The sequence below is a fragment of the Camelus ferus genome, chromosome 15 (assembly GCF_009834535.1).
Source record: "Camelus ferus isolate YT-003-E chromosome 15, BCGSAC_Cfer_1.0, whole genome shotgun sequence".
NCBI lineage: Eukaryota > Metazoa > Chordata > Mammalia > Artiodactyla > Camelidae > Camelus > Camelus ferus.
Genome location: NC_045710.1, coordinates 2,462,489 through 2,479,914, shown reverse-complemented (window position 1 = coordinate 2,479,914; position 17,426 = coordinate 2,462,489).

Genomic DNA, 17,426 nt, shown 5'->3' with positions numbered 1-17,426 from the left:
AATGAATGAGTGAGTGCGTAGTTGAGTAAATGGAATAGGATGCTAAGTGAAAAAAACTAAAGTCAAATTTGCACACTTGGATGGATCTGTATAAAAATGCATATAACTTATTTAAGGAAATATTAACTGCATTACAAGTAGCAATGGTTGAATTGTAGTATTATTGCTGTATTTTTCTTCTTTCTTTTTAATATTTTCCATCTTTTTATTAATATAATGGAAGGTTTTTACAATGTCAACAAAAATAAAACAACCTTTAAGAGAATTATTTTTAAACATCATTGCATTTAGGAAGTGAGTCCACCTTCCCTGGTCTAGGTCAGTACCTGCTAACGGGAACTTCCTGCGCTGCTCAGAGCCCCACTGACTCGCAGCAACATCAGTCCCAACCATGTTTCAAGTGCCACCATCTGCCAGTACATCCCCGCAGCCTTTGACCCCTGCCGCCAGTGCAAACAAGATCTAAGATGCAAAGCTCTAACACAAACCTGAGTCCTCAGCAAATCAGTGATACAGGAAATGTATCTCCCATGAGGCAAAGTGTTCGCTTCAAAGAACTGGCCTCTGGCAGAAGAGTGACACCAGAGGCCTCCCTTCTGTCACTGTTGTCGGTGTTGCTGAGGGGTTTTCTGTAACATTGTCAACCTAGGTATAAGCTTCTGTTTATTTCTCTTTCCCCAGATATACTATTTATATAATAAATATACATATATTTAGATTTTATATATATAAATAATTTAGTTAAAGAAATTGACTCACACGATTTTGGGAGCTGGCAAGTTTAAAATCTACGGGGCAAGTCCACAGGCTGCAAATTCAGGCAGAATTGATTTTGCAGCCCCGAGCCTGAAATCTGCAGAGAAGTCTGGATGGTTAGAAACTCCAAATTATTATGTAACAGTTTTGAGGCAATATCTTCTTCTCCAGGACACTTCAGCTTTTGCTCTTAAGGCCTTCGACCCGATTGAATGAGGTCCACCCACATTATCAAGGATAATCTCCTTTCTTTAAAGTCAGCTGATTGTAAATATTAATCACATCTACCAGATACCTTCACTCCAACATCTAGACTATATTTGGCCAAACAACTGGGCACAGCAGCTCAGCCACGTCGACACAGAGGATTAACCATGACATGCGTTTTTCCCCATTCTGCAAATGTTTTCTCTGCTCCTCACTTGCTTCTTAGATATTTCTTGTCGATATTCCATGGTGACAGGAACTGCTTCTCATTCACATCTATATCTTCAGAACCAAGGACAGAATTGTGCCCAGAACAAATGCATAAAAATTGTGGTGGGATGGATGGATAGAAAAATGAAAGAAAGGAAGGAAAGGAAGGGAGGGAAAGAAGGAAGGAAGGACGGAAGGAAGGGAGGGAGGAAGGGAGGAAAGAAGGAAAGAAGGGAGGAAGGAAGGGGGGGAGGGCGGAGAAGATGGACAGTTCACATCTCTTGTAGGTTACTTCTGTCTACAGTGATCTCTCCCTTGCTGGACTCTTGTAATTTATTTTTCAGCCTACGCCCCAACTCTTGGTGCTAGTATAATGCTGGTTTGTGTCTTTCAAATAAAATGTTTAATTCTTTGACAAAAAAGCTAGGTTCTACAAAATTTTCGTAACTTTGTACTTACCTAGCAAAGTAATGGAACTATAAATAAACCAGTAACTATGGGATGACCCTAAAATTTAGCTCCGATGATAGTGAAACATTGGTATGTACACGGCCACTGATCAAAACCTTTTTATTGATCTTTAAATTTACCCTGACCTTTCTGTGACCAAATCGCATTATTTCCCCAGGTGACTACTGCAGAAGCCGTGGCTCATCCAAGCTGGATGGTTTTGCTGTGGGCTTGTTCGGTGCTGGCAGTGGGCTATGGCACCTGGGACAAGATCGGTTCAATTATCAAATGTGGAAACAAAAAGAAAAAAATAAATGAGCAATCTCATGCTGGCCATCTTCCCTTGTCCTTTCAGATCTATTCTCTCTCCTTCTCCACTTCTGACCACCAGCTTCCTGGCCCGGGATCCTCACCTGGGTGGATTACAGGAATCGGCTCCCTTTTGGCTATAAGGTGGGTAGAAATTTGGAGAAAGAGAATAATTGCAGAAAAGGCGGCCTAGGAAACCAAAGGGCACCCTCCTCCTTGGCAGCCCCCTCACAGGTCTTAGCAATCTCTTTATTTCCCTCCAGGCTTTCACTAAAACTTTCTCCAAATCCAGCCACCACCCACTGCCCACTTGCAAAGCTTCCCCTACATGTTAGGGTTTTATTCCACAGAACCTCACGTCCAGGGGCCACAATCTATATTACTTATCCGTAACTGCGTGATAAGTTACCCCCGAACCTGCTGGCTTAAAGGGCAGTAGGCACTTCTCACTTGGTGTGACTTCCATGGCTCTGCACTCAGCAGCGGCTGCCCTGGGTGCCCTGGCTCCGGCTCGCTCTTAAAGCTGCAACAAGCATCTTGGCTCGACTACAATCATCAGAAGGCTTGCCCGGGGCTGCAAGGTCCACTTCCAAGCAAATCACTCATGTGACTGGCAAGCTGCGCTGGCTCCCGGCTGGAGCCTCAGTTCCTGAACACGGGGACCACTGCGCGGGCAGCTCAAGAGTCCTCACGAGACGGCAGCTGCCCTCCAGGGGCCTGAGGGGGAGAAGGCTCTGGATAACCTAGTCCTGGGAGTCACATGCCATCACTTATGCAGAATGTTCCGGGGCCCGCGGGTCTGCCCTGTTTAACTTGGGAGGGGAGCATCCAGAGGCATGACTACCAGGAGGCAAGGAGCCCCACTTTGGAGGACACCTGGCACAGGTGTCGCACGTCCCACTGCTCATCCGGGCAGGGGTGATGGGCATGGTGGGGAGGAGGACATGTGGAAGGAAATGTGACGTTTTTCAGGAACCCCCGGGGCAGGTGTGGGAGAGGCGGCCTTTGGTGTAAACCCTTGTTTACTTCCTTCCTCCAGTTTCCCTGTTTCTTTTTCCTCATTAATTCCAGGCGTCGGCTTTGTTCTCTTTGCCTCAGGAATGTCTTTCTGGGAGAGAATAAAATTAGTGTGCAAGTGATCCTAGCTTGTGCTTGCCAAAACCTTAAACCTCAGAGATGGAGAAATGTACATAAAACTCTAGAAAAGCATGCAGACTCGGCTCTCCCACTTTCCAACAAGCTCGAAAGAGATGCTCTTGACGGGGGGAGGAAAGGAGACGAAACACCACAGAGCACGTGGGTCCCAGACCTAGATCTGCTCTCGTCGTGCTCCCTGGGAGGCAGCGGGACCCCCAGCAGGAGAACGTCTCAGGTTCACTCTGAGATTCTGTGACCTCACAACAGTTTTAGTGCTCCATTCCTAGCACAGGAGCGAGAGAAACTCGGAGGCTCAAAGACAGACTTACAGCAGCTGACAGCTGGGGGACAGTGAGAACTATCTCAGCTTGAACCTGTGTGTGCTGATACCCGAGGACCAGAGGAACCCCTGCCCCGCTGTCTTGTCCCTGCAGGAGACACCGGGGCAGTGGGAACACGACGAGGGTGTGTCATGTGCCCAGTGGAACGGGGGCGTGGAGCCAGCGAGTAGTGACCGGTCGGAAGCGCTCACGGCTGTTCACACGCCGGTTCACACGCATGACGCCGATGGAAGCCCCACTTCAGGGAACGGGTTCAATCAGTTAATATATTCGAGAAGCCTCCTGGGTTTTGAGGTGGCCCCCATCCTGCGTGAGATGAGGCGAAAACGATTTAAAGACCCTTCGTGGATAAAAACGGCTCACCACAAGCGTTTGTTAAAGCGCGTCTGCCTGCCTCTTCGTTAGGAAAATTCGTCCATTTTACAGTTCACATCTGACACCAGATTCATCCAGGCTCCCACATCACTGCTTTGCCTGTAGAATCTCACGGCGCCCTGGTTTCTAGGTGAAGAATGTATCTGAAAAAGTCTGGGTGGGCTGAGCAAGTTCGTAAAGAACCAGCTCCCTTGTCTCGAAACCCTCTCTGTCCTTCAGGGTGTCTGGGCCGCCCCGGCCAGGCTGCTGCCTCAGTTCCCGCGTGATAATCGCTCCGCTCTCCCTGCACCTTCGTGAGCATCTGCGTCTACTTGCTGACTCAGCCGGGCTCGGCCTGTGTGCGGCTCCCTGTGGAGACCTTGGCTCCCCCAGGTCACAGCTTGTTTTTCTGTCGTGTCTAGAGGCCGGAGCAGCGACTCTACCAAAGAGACGACTGAATAAACCGTAATTTCTCAGATGCAAAAGCACAGAAGTGAGCTTGGCGCCGGAACCACCCGCCTTTGAAAAGTCACGTCCCCAGTGTTCTTCTCTCTCTGCTTATCTCCCCTCCCTTCCCCCACAATCGCTGCCCGCCCTTGCCTCCCGCATACAGGTAAACTCGTCGAAAAACTGTTCACATTCAAAATCAAAGCCTGGCCTCCGGCGAAGCTCGGTGGAAGCCCTCTGACCTCCCTGCAGAAGCGCGTGGTCTGCCTGCCGCAGGAGGGCCGGGCCGTCCGGCAAGTCTGCGCTCAGAACCCATCGCGGCCGCGTTCCAGGCAGGACCCGAGCGAGCTATCTAACTTCCTGACGCCACGCCCTCATCTGCAGCGCAAGTGCGATCAGGACGACCCCGGGGGGCTTCCTGAGCATCGGGGAGACCCCGCCCAGGCAGAGCTGGGCTACAGGCTGGCCCCCGGGAGACGCGAGGCGGCGGCGCCCCCTCCGCGAGCCCCCTCCCGAGGCCAGCGCCCCGCGCCCGGGGCTGGCGGGCGGACGGACGGACGGGGCGTGCAGCCAGAGCCCTCCCTGCCCCTGCCCTCCTCCAAGAGGCTCTCCGCGCGGCCGGGCAGCGCGGTCAGAGGGCAGCGGCCCTGGAGCTCCACGGCCCTTCGCCCACGCAGCTCTGCCACCTGCCCCCAGGCCCGCGCGGAGCCGGCGCCCCGCCCGCGGCCTCCCCGAGCGGCGACTGAAGCGAAGCCTTTAGCAAACGCCCCACGAGCTCACCAGTTCAGCTTCGTGCAGCTACGCCGACGCTGAGCTCCATTTTGTTTTCTTTACGAATGGGGCAAAGCCCCTCCAGAGGCAGTAAATCAAGTTCAGTTCTTTAGTTACCAAGTCCTCCCCCATGAAACTCCATGTCAGCGGTTGAAATGATCAGCCTCTTAAAAATAACTCAAAGCAGACATCCGGAAACACGAGTTACTGAGCCGTTCACAGCCTCGGAAGCGCTCTGTGGGTAACGGAGCCTGCGTTCAAAAAAGAAAGGAGTATTTTTCAGTTTCTTTTAAACAGAAGCTTATCGTCCATGAACGTGAAACACAAATGTCCAACAAAAATTTACTTTTTTATTTCAGCAAGTTAACGTCAACACATGTTACTAATTTTTGCTACCAAGCCAGTCTTAGTGGGGGGTCTGGAGGCGCGGCCAACCGGAGCTTAACGAGCTGCTGGCTGTTCAACGGCGCTCGCACCCCAGGGAGGCCAGATGGACCATTCGGTCGCACCCTCCGCATGCTTGTCTGGAGCGTGGAGAGTCCCCCCCCCCCCTCCGCCCCCATCGCTGGCACACCTCTCGATGTCCGTGAAGTCTTCTCTTTCTAAGTCCTCGCAGTGCGTCTTCACAGATTCTCCAAGACCAGCGTCAGCGCTGCTCACAGTCTGGGAACACGAGCCCCCCGCGGCTGAAGCCCCTGCGCCACGCCTTCCGTGTTCTTTCAGAGAACAACGCTATCAATAACACACTTGTTTTAGCTCCTGTAGGAGCTGGGAAGCCAGTCCACTGTCCAGTGCGTACATTTCCGTGAGCTGGGGCAGCCAGGCTTGCTTTATTTTTACCTGAAGTGCTAAATCCAGTTCAATCTGTAAATTCTGTAGAAACCTGGCTTCTCGATGAGATCTCCTTAAAATTGTAATGGCTTTTTAACCATTCTCCTTTTAAAATGAAGGAAATATACACATCTTTGGGCAAAGGCAAACCTCCTTTAAATAACAGAATGGCTACAGGATCCCAATTTCTCATGACGGTGATTTTTTAGATAAATAAAAAATTGAGTGAATAAAGTGGCCTTTGACAACTGGCAAGTGCACATGGCATTGATTTCATTCAACAAGCAGTAACGTGCGGAGCTCGCACCACGTGTGTGGGGATTCAGTGTCTCCACGCAAAAGGGACAAGCAGTGATCCTTAGGCCACGACTCCCGGTCTCTAAGAACAACCGTCCAGAGAGAGGAGGCCGTGTGTCCTGCAAACCTTCGGTTTTGTGGGCACACTTCCCGGCACCCCCAGGGCATCTGCGTTCCTTTATTTTTATACTGACACTTTGTTCAAGAGCTGCATGTTCTCTTTCTTTTTGCTTCCACCAAGCTTCTTAAAGGGAGGTTTCCTGTCTTACTCGTCTTTACATCTGTATCTTTGGAACTTCAATAAAGTGGCTGGTTCAAAGTGTGTGATTTTACACACTTACAAACAGATAGATAGTAGATAGACAGACAGACAGACAGACAGACAGACAGATGAGAGAGAGAGAGAATGTGAGCTCGTGGACTGGCGATCTCATCTAAAAGCCCGGGCCTGCAAAAGGCGACGAGAAGTGGCCATTAGCTCGACTGACTGAGTGGAAGAGGAGCCTGGCGTGCGGGGCAGACGGCCTCCCCACAGGGCCTCCACACCCGCTCCAGGCGTCCCCCCCCACCCCACGCTGAGTTTACCTGGAAACATAGGTCCTGGAAGACCGAGGGACCAAAGAGCAAGTCCGACGCACTGGAAAGAATTCCCAACTTTGGGTCAGAACATCTGAGTTTCACGCAGACTCCGCTTCGCAGCTCACACGCTCACCCGTTCACCTAGCGTCAGCTCTGCCCCAGACACACGAGTACCAGCGCGCAGAGCCTGGAACGGCGGCGCGTGCAAAGGGAGCCAAAGAGATGAGGAGGGTGAATCTTCAGGGCACACTAGTCAAACAGAGTGTAAGTCATTCTGCAAAGGAGAGAGAAGCAGCCAACGAGGTCCTGTTTCTTGAGGCAGTTTTTCCGCATTAAGTGAAGATCTAAGATAAGCCTTTTTGTTCCTGTATATTAATAAATTTCATAAAGGTAAAAATGCATAACCTCATCACTAAACGTAGGCTAAACACAGATCAGCTTTCTTGATGATTTAGATCAATGCTCTAAGAATCCCTGAAGTTTCTGAGTAACGTTCACAGAGGAGGAAGAGGAAGGGAACATGCTGCTGGTGATAATGGTGATGTCCGGTGTGAGGGCTGTCTGCACACAGCTCTTACTCTTAAAAACATACATACATACCTATACTCATCTAATCCCCAAAACCCTGTTAGTATCTTCATTCTGTACACGAGGACTTACACACAGAGAGCTTTTAAATCTCACTCAAGTTCATATGCGTTCAAAGACGTAGTGTTTGAATTTAAATCCAGGCATTTTGACTTCAAGAACGACACCACACTCCATGGCCAAGATTTCAGAAACTCGTGTTTCTAGACATCTATGTAACTTTTTATCATTCAGAAGTTTTAGGAAAAATAAATAGGAAAATTCACTCTGGCAATTTCAGTTTAACAGAATTCATGTCAAACACCAATTCACTGGAGAAGGAAATAAAGCAAACTGAATGCAGGGGGCTGTATCATTTTAACCTTTCCAACATTTTACATGAATTTTTAATCTCTCAAGTGAATGCTTCCTTCGAAAATATTTTTAAATTAAGTTTTAACTGTATTATTAAACTTCATTTTTTAAAAACTCCTATTATGCATACCTACATTATGGCTATACCCAGTGGCCAATAGGTCTCCAAATTGTGAGAAATAGGAATTCCAAAAATATTTCTGTCTGGTTGGAAATTTTCTTTAGGTCTACAAGTCTAAACCAACAAAATTGAAGGCGGAGCACGCTCTTTTCCTGTACGAGCCAGTTACCTTGCAAAGAAAGAAACCACGTTTCTTGACCTTAGAATTCACCCTGGCTCTAGCCAACCCTATTGCAAATGTGTTTCCTTGGTCATTTTTAAAAATAAAAAAAAATGCAAAAGATTGTGTATGATTTAGTTAATCCACTGTCACAGTGAAGACGCAGCTTGAAAGTATGTTCTCTATATAGCTATTCATTTGGTGGAATAGATCGAAATAAGTTAAAAATACGATTTTATACTATAAATAATTTAAATATAATGCTTACAGACATGTGACCAAAACCATACAAGAAGTCAGAGAGAGAGAACTGTTACGTGGAGAACAATGGCCCCTGTTAATGTGGTGTGATCTCCTGAATCCTATTATTGGACTAAAAATCTTTTAAAGTAATTTTTACTGCTGTGACGCACTGGAAATCAAATATCAGAGTCTGGCTTCGTCTTCCTACCAAAACAATGCTGTTTGTGTGTTTAACATTACTGAACATAAGTGCTATTAATGAAAAGAAGTATTGTTAACAACAAAGTGTTGTTAACTTTGGCCTTGAGTGCATTTTTTTATTTGAAAACTATTTGGGGGGAAAAATAAAAATGTATTGTCTGCATTACGTTCCTGTGGCTGGGATTTGGCAACTTAACATCGCTTTGCTTTAACTTCCTGAAGTAAACCCGCTGTGGCTCTCAAATAAGGGAGCGTGGCCGTGTCTCCGTCTCCACTGTCTCAATAGTTGAATCTTACGTTTTGTTTGTTTGTTTGTTTGTTTTTAAGTAACAAGGTGAATTAAGCATTAGAACAGACATGTATTCCAAAATTCTAAGTGAACTAATTAAACTCTGAAGAGGAAAGGTACTCTCTTGATCTGACAAGCATGGGTGAGGGCTTGTCAATAGCACAAAGGGCTCCATTATTTCTGCTTCAAAGTAAATAGCCAAAAAAAAAGAAAAAGCCACAGCGATGAATGATGAGCAAAGTGCTAGACACCAGGTAGGCACAAAGTGCAAAAAGCAGCGCTGTGCTGTTTTACAGAAGAATGTGGCTCATATTAACCATTCATTTCCTCAATGCAACATATGCTTTGGAGGTTCCTGGGCAACACATTGCTGAAGAGAACAAGTAAATAATTACTGCTTTGGTAAAATATAAAGTTGAACTATAAAAGAATCACATTCGTAATTGCAGTGTGATGTAGACTGACTTTGGATCCCTGTTCAACCACAGGCTATCCCAGAAAATTTGTCCAAGTTTGTTTTATATATGCAGTCCGATCTTCACATTGTAAATCTGATATGTGTATACATACATAGGAATATTGGAATGTATATATTGAATAAATAGATATTAAATGTGTATAATATATGTGAGAGAATAGACATAGTACATCTATACAAATATGTGAAAATAAAATCTACACATGAAATATAGATTTCTGTATTACACACACATATCAATCCAGACACAGGACGCAAAATGGTCGCACCATCACTCGGGTGGCGCCATAAACACATCCTGCCTATAGGGTGCCTAACATAGGGGCTGGTACATGGGAGATAATCACATAATGGAGGTAAAATATTTTAATCCAAGAAGAATTCAGTTTCCATTTCTTTCCAATTTTAATGCATCCAGTGCTTTCTAAAGAGGGAAGAAAGGACTAATTCATCTTTTTTTTTTTAACATTTTTTTATTGAGTTATATGCATTTTACAATGTTGTGTCAAATTCCAGTGTAGAGCACAGTTTTTCAGTTATACATAAACATATATAAATTCATTGTCACATTTTTTTCTCCGTGAGCTACCATAGGATCTTGTATATATTTCCCTGTGCTATGCAGTACAATCTTGTTTATCTATTCTACATTTTGAAATCCCAGTCTGTCCCCTCCCACCCCCTGCCCAGGACTAGTTCATCTTTGCTATGCTGTCTCTCTCTCTCTCTCTGAAAAGGGAGAATGACACAATGAACTCACCTTTTGTTTTTCTGACATGATTCTCTGCACACACTCATAGCACAAAGATGTGTACAAACTAACCAACCCTCAGGATCTTGCAGTTCAGTGGGTAATCGTGCAATTTTTTGGATCTGGGCAGGGCAGGATAAAATCGCTGTGGCTCCCAGAACTTGAGCAGTCGCCCCACCTGGTGTCGTAAGTCACTGAGGAGACGCCAGCACCGTGCCCGCAGTCCATGCACCGTCCCTGGCCTCCCGAGCCGTCTGCACTGCGGACACGAGGGGCGCAGCACAGAAGACAGGGTGTGCTCTCCTTCTTCCCCAAGAGGAGCCTTCCCATTTTGTAGGTGAGACACTGCAGCCAGGACAGAGGAGCGACCTGGCAGGCTAACCTGGAGAGCGAGGACAGAGCTCCTGTCCGTGCTGGCCCCACCCCCACCGCATCGCTTGTCCCCTGTCTTTTCTGCTCTGACAAGTACTGGTTGCTATAAAATGGGCAGGGAAGGAGCCTTGAGGAAGCCCCACTCAGGGGTCTGTCTGGAGCTGGATTCTAGTCCAGGGACGTGGGCTCTGCCTGGAAAGGACAGAAGAGCAGAGGCTGGCCACGGAGAGAAGAGGGCCAGAGACGCCCAGCGCACCGGGGCCGGATGACAGGCGCAGACTCGTCTTCAGCGCATCTCGTATGGAGCAGGCAGCTAAGCCGTACTCCTTGCCCTCCCCCTCTGCGGGATCCTTCCTAGAAGGCGTCCCTAGTCCACTAAACGACAGCGCCCGCCTATCTCTAGAATTCCATGCTGGATTAGCACTGACAAGCAAAAAAAAATCCATCCTCTGCTTCTCTGTGCGAAATTTAAATTGGCGGGGCAGAGACGCTGCCCCATCTTTAAGGGGTCATGAGAGAATTAGAGAGCTTTCATGAAGTAGCTGGGGTTCAGGCTGAGGTTCAAAGATTTCCAGCAGCATATTTTGGTGATTAGGAAAAGCAAGCGCTTAATTTCTGACTGGCTTTCTCTGCTATGCCTGACACTTCCGCCTGGCTTCCAAGTATTTAATCCCTTCTTCTTTCCCTCCCAAATAAAAACATTCACACGTTTCCTTTATAATGTGGTATGTTAAGAGGATATGGATTTTCATGTCTTCGGCTTCTGTAGGCTTCTGAATATATTTTGTTAGTAAGGAACCTCTCCCCGGTGGGACCTGGGGATAAGGACCACGGCTGCGAGCGCCTTGGAAAACGGAAACGCTGGGGCAATCAGCCCGAACCGTATTTGCTGCAGGAAATGCTGGGCTTTCTCGGAGGAAAGAGCTAAAGAAGGCTCTGCGATAATAGAATAAAGAGGATTTTTTCTTCTCCTTGTGTATGTTTTTCCTAAGATTTTTATTTTGAAAAATTTAAAACATACAGAGAAGTAGAAAGAAAACGAGCACCATACAGTTAGACTCTCAACATACATCAGAAGTGGTTTGCGTTTAGCCAAAGGTACATGTTCTTTCACATCTATTTCCCCCCAAATTTGTTCAAAGTAAGTATAAGACGTTACGACCCTCTACTCCTATAAAACTTGATACATTCTTTCTGAGAATAAGGACATGTTCTCACCTAAACGCTTGCCACTTCAAGTCTCCTGATGACAAGAGCAGCGACAACACTAATGACAGAACTCCTCAGTGTCACAAAACGCCCGGCCTGTGATGGAAAAGCCTCTTACACCTCTTCGGGCTTTTTCTTTCTCTTTTTCTTCCTTTTCTGACTGAAATCCAGTTCGGGTCCGTGCCCTGGACGCGGCTGCCGTTATCCTCAGGCTCTGCTGTTACGGGACAGGGCTCTCGCGTGCTCGGTCTGCAGCTCGCCGTGTTACTTAAATGCGGTGCGTGACCTTCTAGAACGTGCCGTTCTCCAGCGTTCTGTGCCTGTCTCCTCCTCACGTCCTTACTTGTTCCTCAGTCTCCTGTGGTGCCTTTGAACTGGAAGGTCAGTCTGTGACCGGGCGCAGTGCACCGTGGCCACACGCCAGGTCTGTCCACAACCTCTTTTGTGAACAAAGCTTTGTTGAAACACAGTCACACCCAGTGACTCAGATGTTGTCTGTGGCTGCCTTTGCATTACAACAAAGCTGGGAGTTGTAGCAGAAAACATATGACCCACGAAGACCGAAATACTGACTCTCTCTCCCTTTACAGAAGAAGTTTGCCTTGAAAAACTTGGTCTTGAAGTCTGAGTAGATGCAAGCTAAACACATCGATCAAGAACCTTTGAGAGGTGATCTGAGCACCCCCTGCCGCACCACATCGAGAGACGCACCTGTCAGGACGCCCCTCCACTAGCGATGCCCACCCATCACTGTGTCTCCATCGGAAAGGCATCTTGCTTTTTGCAGCACCAAGTAATCTGTGGGGAAGCACTTTAACAGCATTGAAGTGTCTTTCCCAACATTGCTGATTCTTGCCTGAATCAGTTACTTCCGATCGGTTGTGACTTAAGTTTTTTAACGGCATTCTGGCGTGAGACGAACGTATGGTTTATTTCCTTTTTGTCAGTTTTGCTTTTCATTTTTGAGTTTCACATCAAATTCTTGGATTTTTTTTTTTTTTACTTGTGAATGGAAAAATCCTGTACTAAAAATTTTTGATGTTCAAATTTCCCACTAAATTTGCAATGGGAGTCTCTTAAAAATGGTTCTTATACACTCTTGGCATAACCTCCTTCATATTTAAGACTCCCAGGCTTACTGGCACTTAAGAAGGCATCTCAAAGGCAGTCTGTATGTTCCCCGTCCGGGGGCCAGAGTCGGTCACTTCTCTGAAGAGCCTTAGATCCTTTGTGGGGAAAGGTATTTAGAACCTAAGACCTGGACACTCGCTCACTGCTTCAGAGCTGCCGCTGTTGAGTAGTTAGAGCGAGGAAACCAGGAGAACTCAGGACCTGACGCTGCCTTTTCCAACTCAAGTCTGACATCAGCCCGTTCCCCACATACGTACTTGCATCTATTGTCTCTGACACCAAAGAGTCACAGTTCACAAACCACGACTGTATTTATTTATGTACCTCATCCTATAATAGGTAGAATAACTTTGACATTTTAAGAGCCATGTTTACAGAACAGAAACAGACGCACAAAGAAACGTATTGTTACCAAGGGGGAAGGGGGTGGGAAGGGGTAAATTGGGAGTTTGAGATTTGCAGATACTAACTACTGTATATAAAAGAGATCGGCAAGTTCATACTGCACAGCATAGGGAACTATATCCAATATTTTGTAGTAACTTACGGTGAAAAAGACTATGAAAATGAACATGCGCATGTCCATGTGTGACTGAAGTGCTGTGCTGTGCACCAGAAATGGACACAGCATTGTAAACTGACTCTACTTCAATAAAAAAAAATAAATATATATACCAAAAAAAGAGCAATATTACTACCAACAAGAAACTCACTGCATGAAGCTACGTATTTCTTCCCCTCCTCCTCTCTTCCTCCTTCTCCTCTTCTTCTCCAGAGTATTTCCCTCGAGTGTACAATCCAGGCACAGTGTCAAAATTTACTCGATACACTATGTTCTTTGCGTGATGATACACATATTTGCGATTTTAGGGGGTTTTTTTCTTTTTGATTGAATTTTTCCAACATACACAAAATGTTTACATTTTCCTTATCCTGGGTCCCTGGAGAAGCCATCCATAGAGAGACAGAGGGGCTTGAAACTTAGACCACTGTGCTGCCCCACCTGGACCCTGGAAAGGCGCCCGGGCCTCAGGGAAGAACTGGGCAGGCTGCTCCGGGAGACCTGCAAGACGGCACGTCCTCTGTTTAACGTCCCTGCATCACCCTCTGCTGGTGCAGCTTCGTATTGTGACAGCAGGCAGAGGACACGCGGACACGTGTGCAGGGCCCACTCCGTTCTCACGGAGGAGGGGCTGACGGCTAACTTAGGCCGCGAGAGACAGTGAATGAATAACCAGCTGACCCACAGCTCTCCCCACAGCCCTGCTCTGGTGGTCACCTCTTCCCCCGTCGCCCAGTAGGGGAAACACAGTCCCGCATCCAGGCTCTTCGCAGAAATCTTGCCAGTCCTGGGAACGCAGTGCCTTCGGCTGCTCTGTGACCTCAGTTCTCTGAAGGGTGCAAAAAGCTCCTGGGATTTTGTAGGTGACCTGGCTCGTCCTCACCGCTTGCTTGGCAGTGGCGTTCTTCCGCGCTTCCCCACCTGCAGCGGAAGCAGGCGCGAGTGCCCGTGGCTCAAGAGCTGGGTGACGCAGAGCGTTTACAGCACAGGGGACATGGGAGCAGTCATGCGCTGGTGGGAATACACATTTGTGGAGCCATTCTGACAAGAAACCTTGCAATACTTGATCAAGTTACAAGTAAGCGCAGCCTGATACGGAGCAGAACTTTTCACGGTTCTATGTGCAACTAACTGAATTCTCAAGCAGATCCAAAACGGGCTTTTTCAAAGATGTCCATCACACTGTTGTTTGTGGTGGTGAAGAACCAGGGCCAGTCTTGCACCTGAACTGGCGGGGGTTGGGGGGTACGTGGTGGGGGTGCCCCATGGCGCCCTCCGCAGCAGCTCAGGAGAGCAGGTCAGACGTACTCAGTAACGTGACACATAAATTAAAAATAATGCAGATAAACCAACAATGCAGGCTTTGCAAGAATAGGTATGAACAAAAGGATATGTATTAACACATTAGAAAGATTGCCTGTGGGAGCAGAGGAAATGGAATTGGGGAATGAAAAATATGCAGAAATAAATAACTATCAGAAATGATAGTCAGCAATTACTAGGTGCTGGATATAGCGCTCTGCACAAATTAACTTTTTAAATCCTCACTACAGCCCTAAGAGATCGCAACTATTATTACGTTTATCTCACAAATGAGAACACTGACGCGGAGAGAAGTGGGATAAATAGCCCCAGAGCGCACAGACCGCGAGGCCACACGTAAAGCAGACAGATCAGTGCGAGGGAGAGCCATGGGGTTCTTCAGTAATAACAGTAATAACGACGATAATAAAGTCAACAGCGGCCCAGCATAGACAGGCCTGAACTGGTCCTCTTACAGTGTTTTTGTACTTAGTCTAATACAAGCACAAGCTAAGCAGCAATTTAAGAAAAAGAGAAGGACTTTAAATGACATGGACACAAGCTACATGGGAGTTTTTCTTGCTCTGGGCCTGGATCTCGGCCAGACATGCCAGCTTAACTCCCATCGTGTTTGGCCTCTTTATTCTGCATTTAAACCAGCAGGACTGTGGACAGGCTCATGGGCCTCCGTGTTCGTGCCTTTACCGATGTAAGTCCGGTGTCGTATACGTGGTTCCACTGGCAACCGACGGACCGATGCGTCATCGGACGGCCGGACCTGGTCCCGGGCTGGAAGATGACGGTGTCTGGCTGGGTCGCCGGCTCCAGGTGGAACCTGGGAGCTCTGTTCAAAGGAGTAGAATGAAAACATGTCAGTAAATAGTTTTCATCTCTTAGGTTCCTTCTTTCAGAAGAATGTGTCGCTTGCTCTATTTTTCTTCCTCTTTCTCATCAGAGTTTACCGAGGGAAATTTCACTGTCTCCAAGCCAGGTTTAAAGGTTTCACATGGTATGTGCATTACAAGGACTCACAAGCTTTCTCCTGGCCCCTGGCATCTAATGTTCACCAGGTCCAGCATCTGCCGGTTGGCAGCTGCTGGGCGATGGAGCCGCGGGTTGAGTCGGTGTGGATGGCCGTGTGTGCGCCCCGCCCCCGCGTGCCAGCACGGCTCCGCAGACACGGGGGCCTCCTTTATGAGCAAACACTGCTTCTTCCCTCGGCTTTTTATTCTGTAAAGTGTTGTGTAGCAAAGGGAGGGACTGGAGGTGAAAGCAGTTTTCTCAAATCACGAAGCCACTGTCATGGGGAGCTGGGCTTAAGGTCCAGCATTATTTCCAAGTGCACCCTTAGTGGATTCCAGATGTTCTGAGTATAAATTGCCTTTGTTTTGAACACTTGCTGTGTCAGACAGCACAGGCTCAGTTATGCCTTATTAAGTAAATTCAGATCACAGTCGCTTAAAACAACAGGTCCACTCGGAGTCACTGGGGGCCCTGAACGGCATTATTCTCACTTAAGATCTGAGCGGCTGCAGCGGCCAGTCTGGACAACTGAGGCAGGCGGAGCCGGCGGGAGAGGGGGGCTGCACTCTGCCGTGGCTGTCCGCGCCCCGCTGAGAACGCACGCGGCACTACCGCTCCCATTTTATTGGCCAAAGTAAAGCACAAGGAAACTGCCGTCTTCACCTGTTCCCAGAAGACAGAGATTTGGAAATAGTTAATAAATTACCTTTCACTCCCACAGTTGCAACTGCTAAATACAAATGTATCTTAAAAACAGCTTCTCCTTCTGTGCAGCACAGGGAACTACACTCAGTACCTTGTAACAGCCTATAATGAAAAAGAATATAAAAAGGAACATGCATATATATGTACCACTAACTCACCATGCTGCACACCAGAAACTAACACAACATTGTGAATCAATAAGATTTCAATAAAAAAAATTAAAAATTAAAAGGAGCCTCTCAAACTGGAGTTATCTAACTGTAGTATCTCTCAAAAACATTTTAAAAATAATATTCAGTAAGGTGCAAGGAAAATACTCGCATTAACCTTGTTTCGAACTTTTTTTTCTTTTTTTTCTTTTTTTTTTTTTTTGCTTGTATTTGCCGCAGTGCATCCTGTTTATTGTCTGGCAGTTAAACAACTCGATGTTGGCAGCTTCACCAAAGATCCTATTTTAGGACACCCTCCCCCCCGCGCCGTGGGAGGTGGTGGTTTGTTTTCATGGGCAATGTGTAAAATGTACATTAGGCACGTTGCAATCCAATACCAATGAATAAATAATTTTGTGCTAGCTAGTGCAATAAGACATTTCTCTTTAAAAATATGTATGTGTGTATATATACATATATATACACATAAAAGTTTTACTAGAAATTCCAGCAGATCCTTGCTGTTGGCAGGAGAGTGTACAAACGTTCGGCCTCACACCAGCCCTTGTGCTGTGTGCCGGGCACACCTGTGCGGAGCCGTCTTCTCATTCACACTCAGGCCACTGCCCAGACTGGCTAGAAACTGTTCGGGCCGTTTGGCTGACTGTAACTGCTCTAAGTTAATTTCCCATTCATGCTGGACTTGATCCTTGTGCAGAAAGGCTACTGCCTTGAACTGCCCGGGGGCCGCCTTGGTAAACAGCCACGGCCAGGTCACACATGGCGGGGAGGACTGGCGGAACACACCAGGCTGGAGGACAGCTTGCTGGGCTCCCTTCCTGCCACCCCTGGCTGCGCGGCTGTGGGTCCGACGGTCCCTGCTGGCCCACAGCGCGAGCTCTCCAGGGGCACCTCCTCTTTGGGTGCAGGTGATGCAGTGTCTTCCCCATGTCTTCTGTCCTGCAGTGGCTGGCTCTCTGACCCCACATTTCCTCCTTTGTTTGAGCCCCTAACCCTGTGTGGCTCTGTGGTCCCTTCAGAACGTCTATTCATTTTGTCTCATTTTCTGAATATTTTCATTGAAGTACAGTTGACTTAC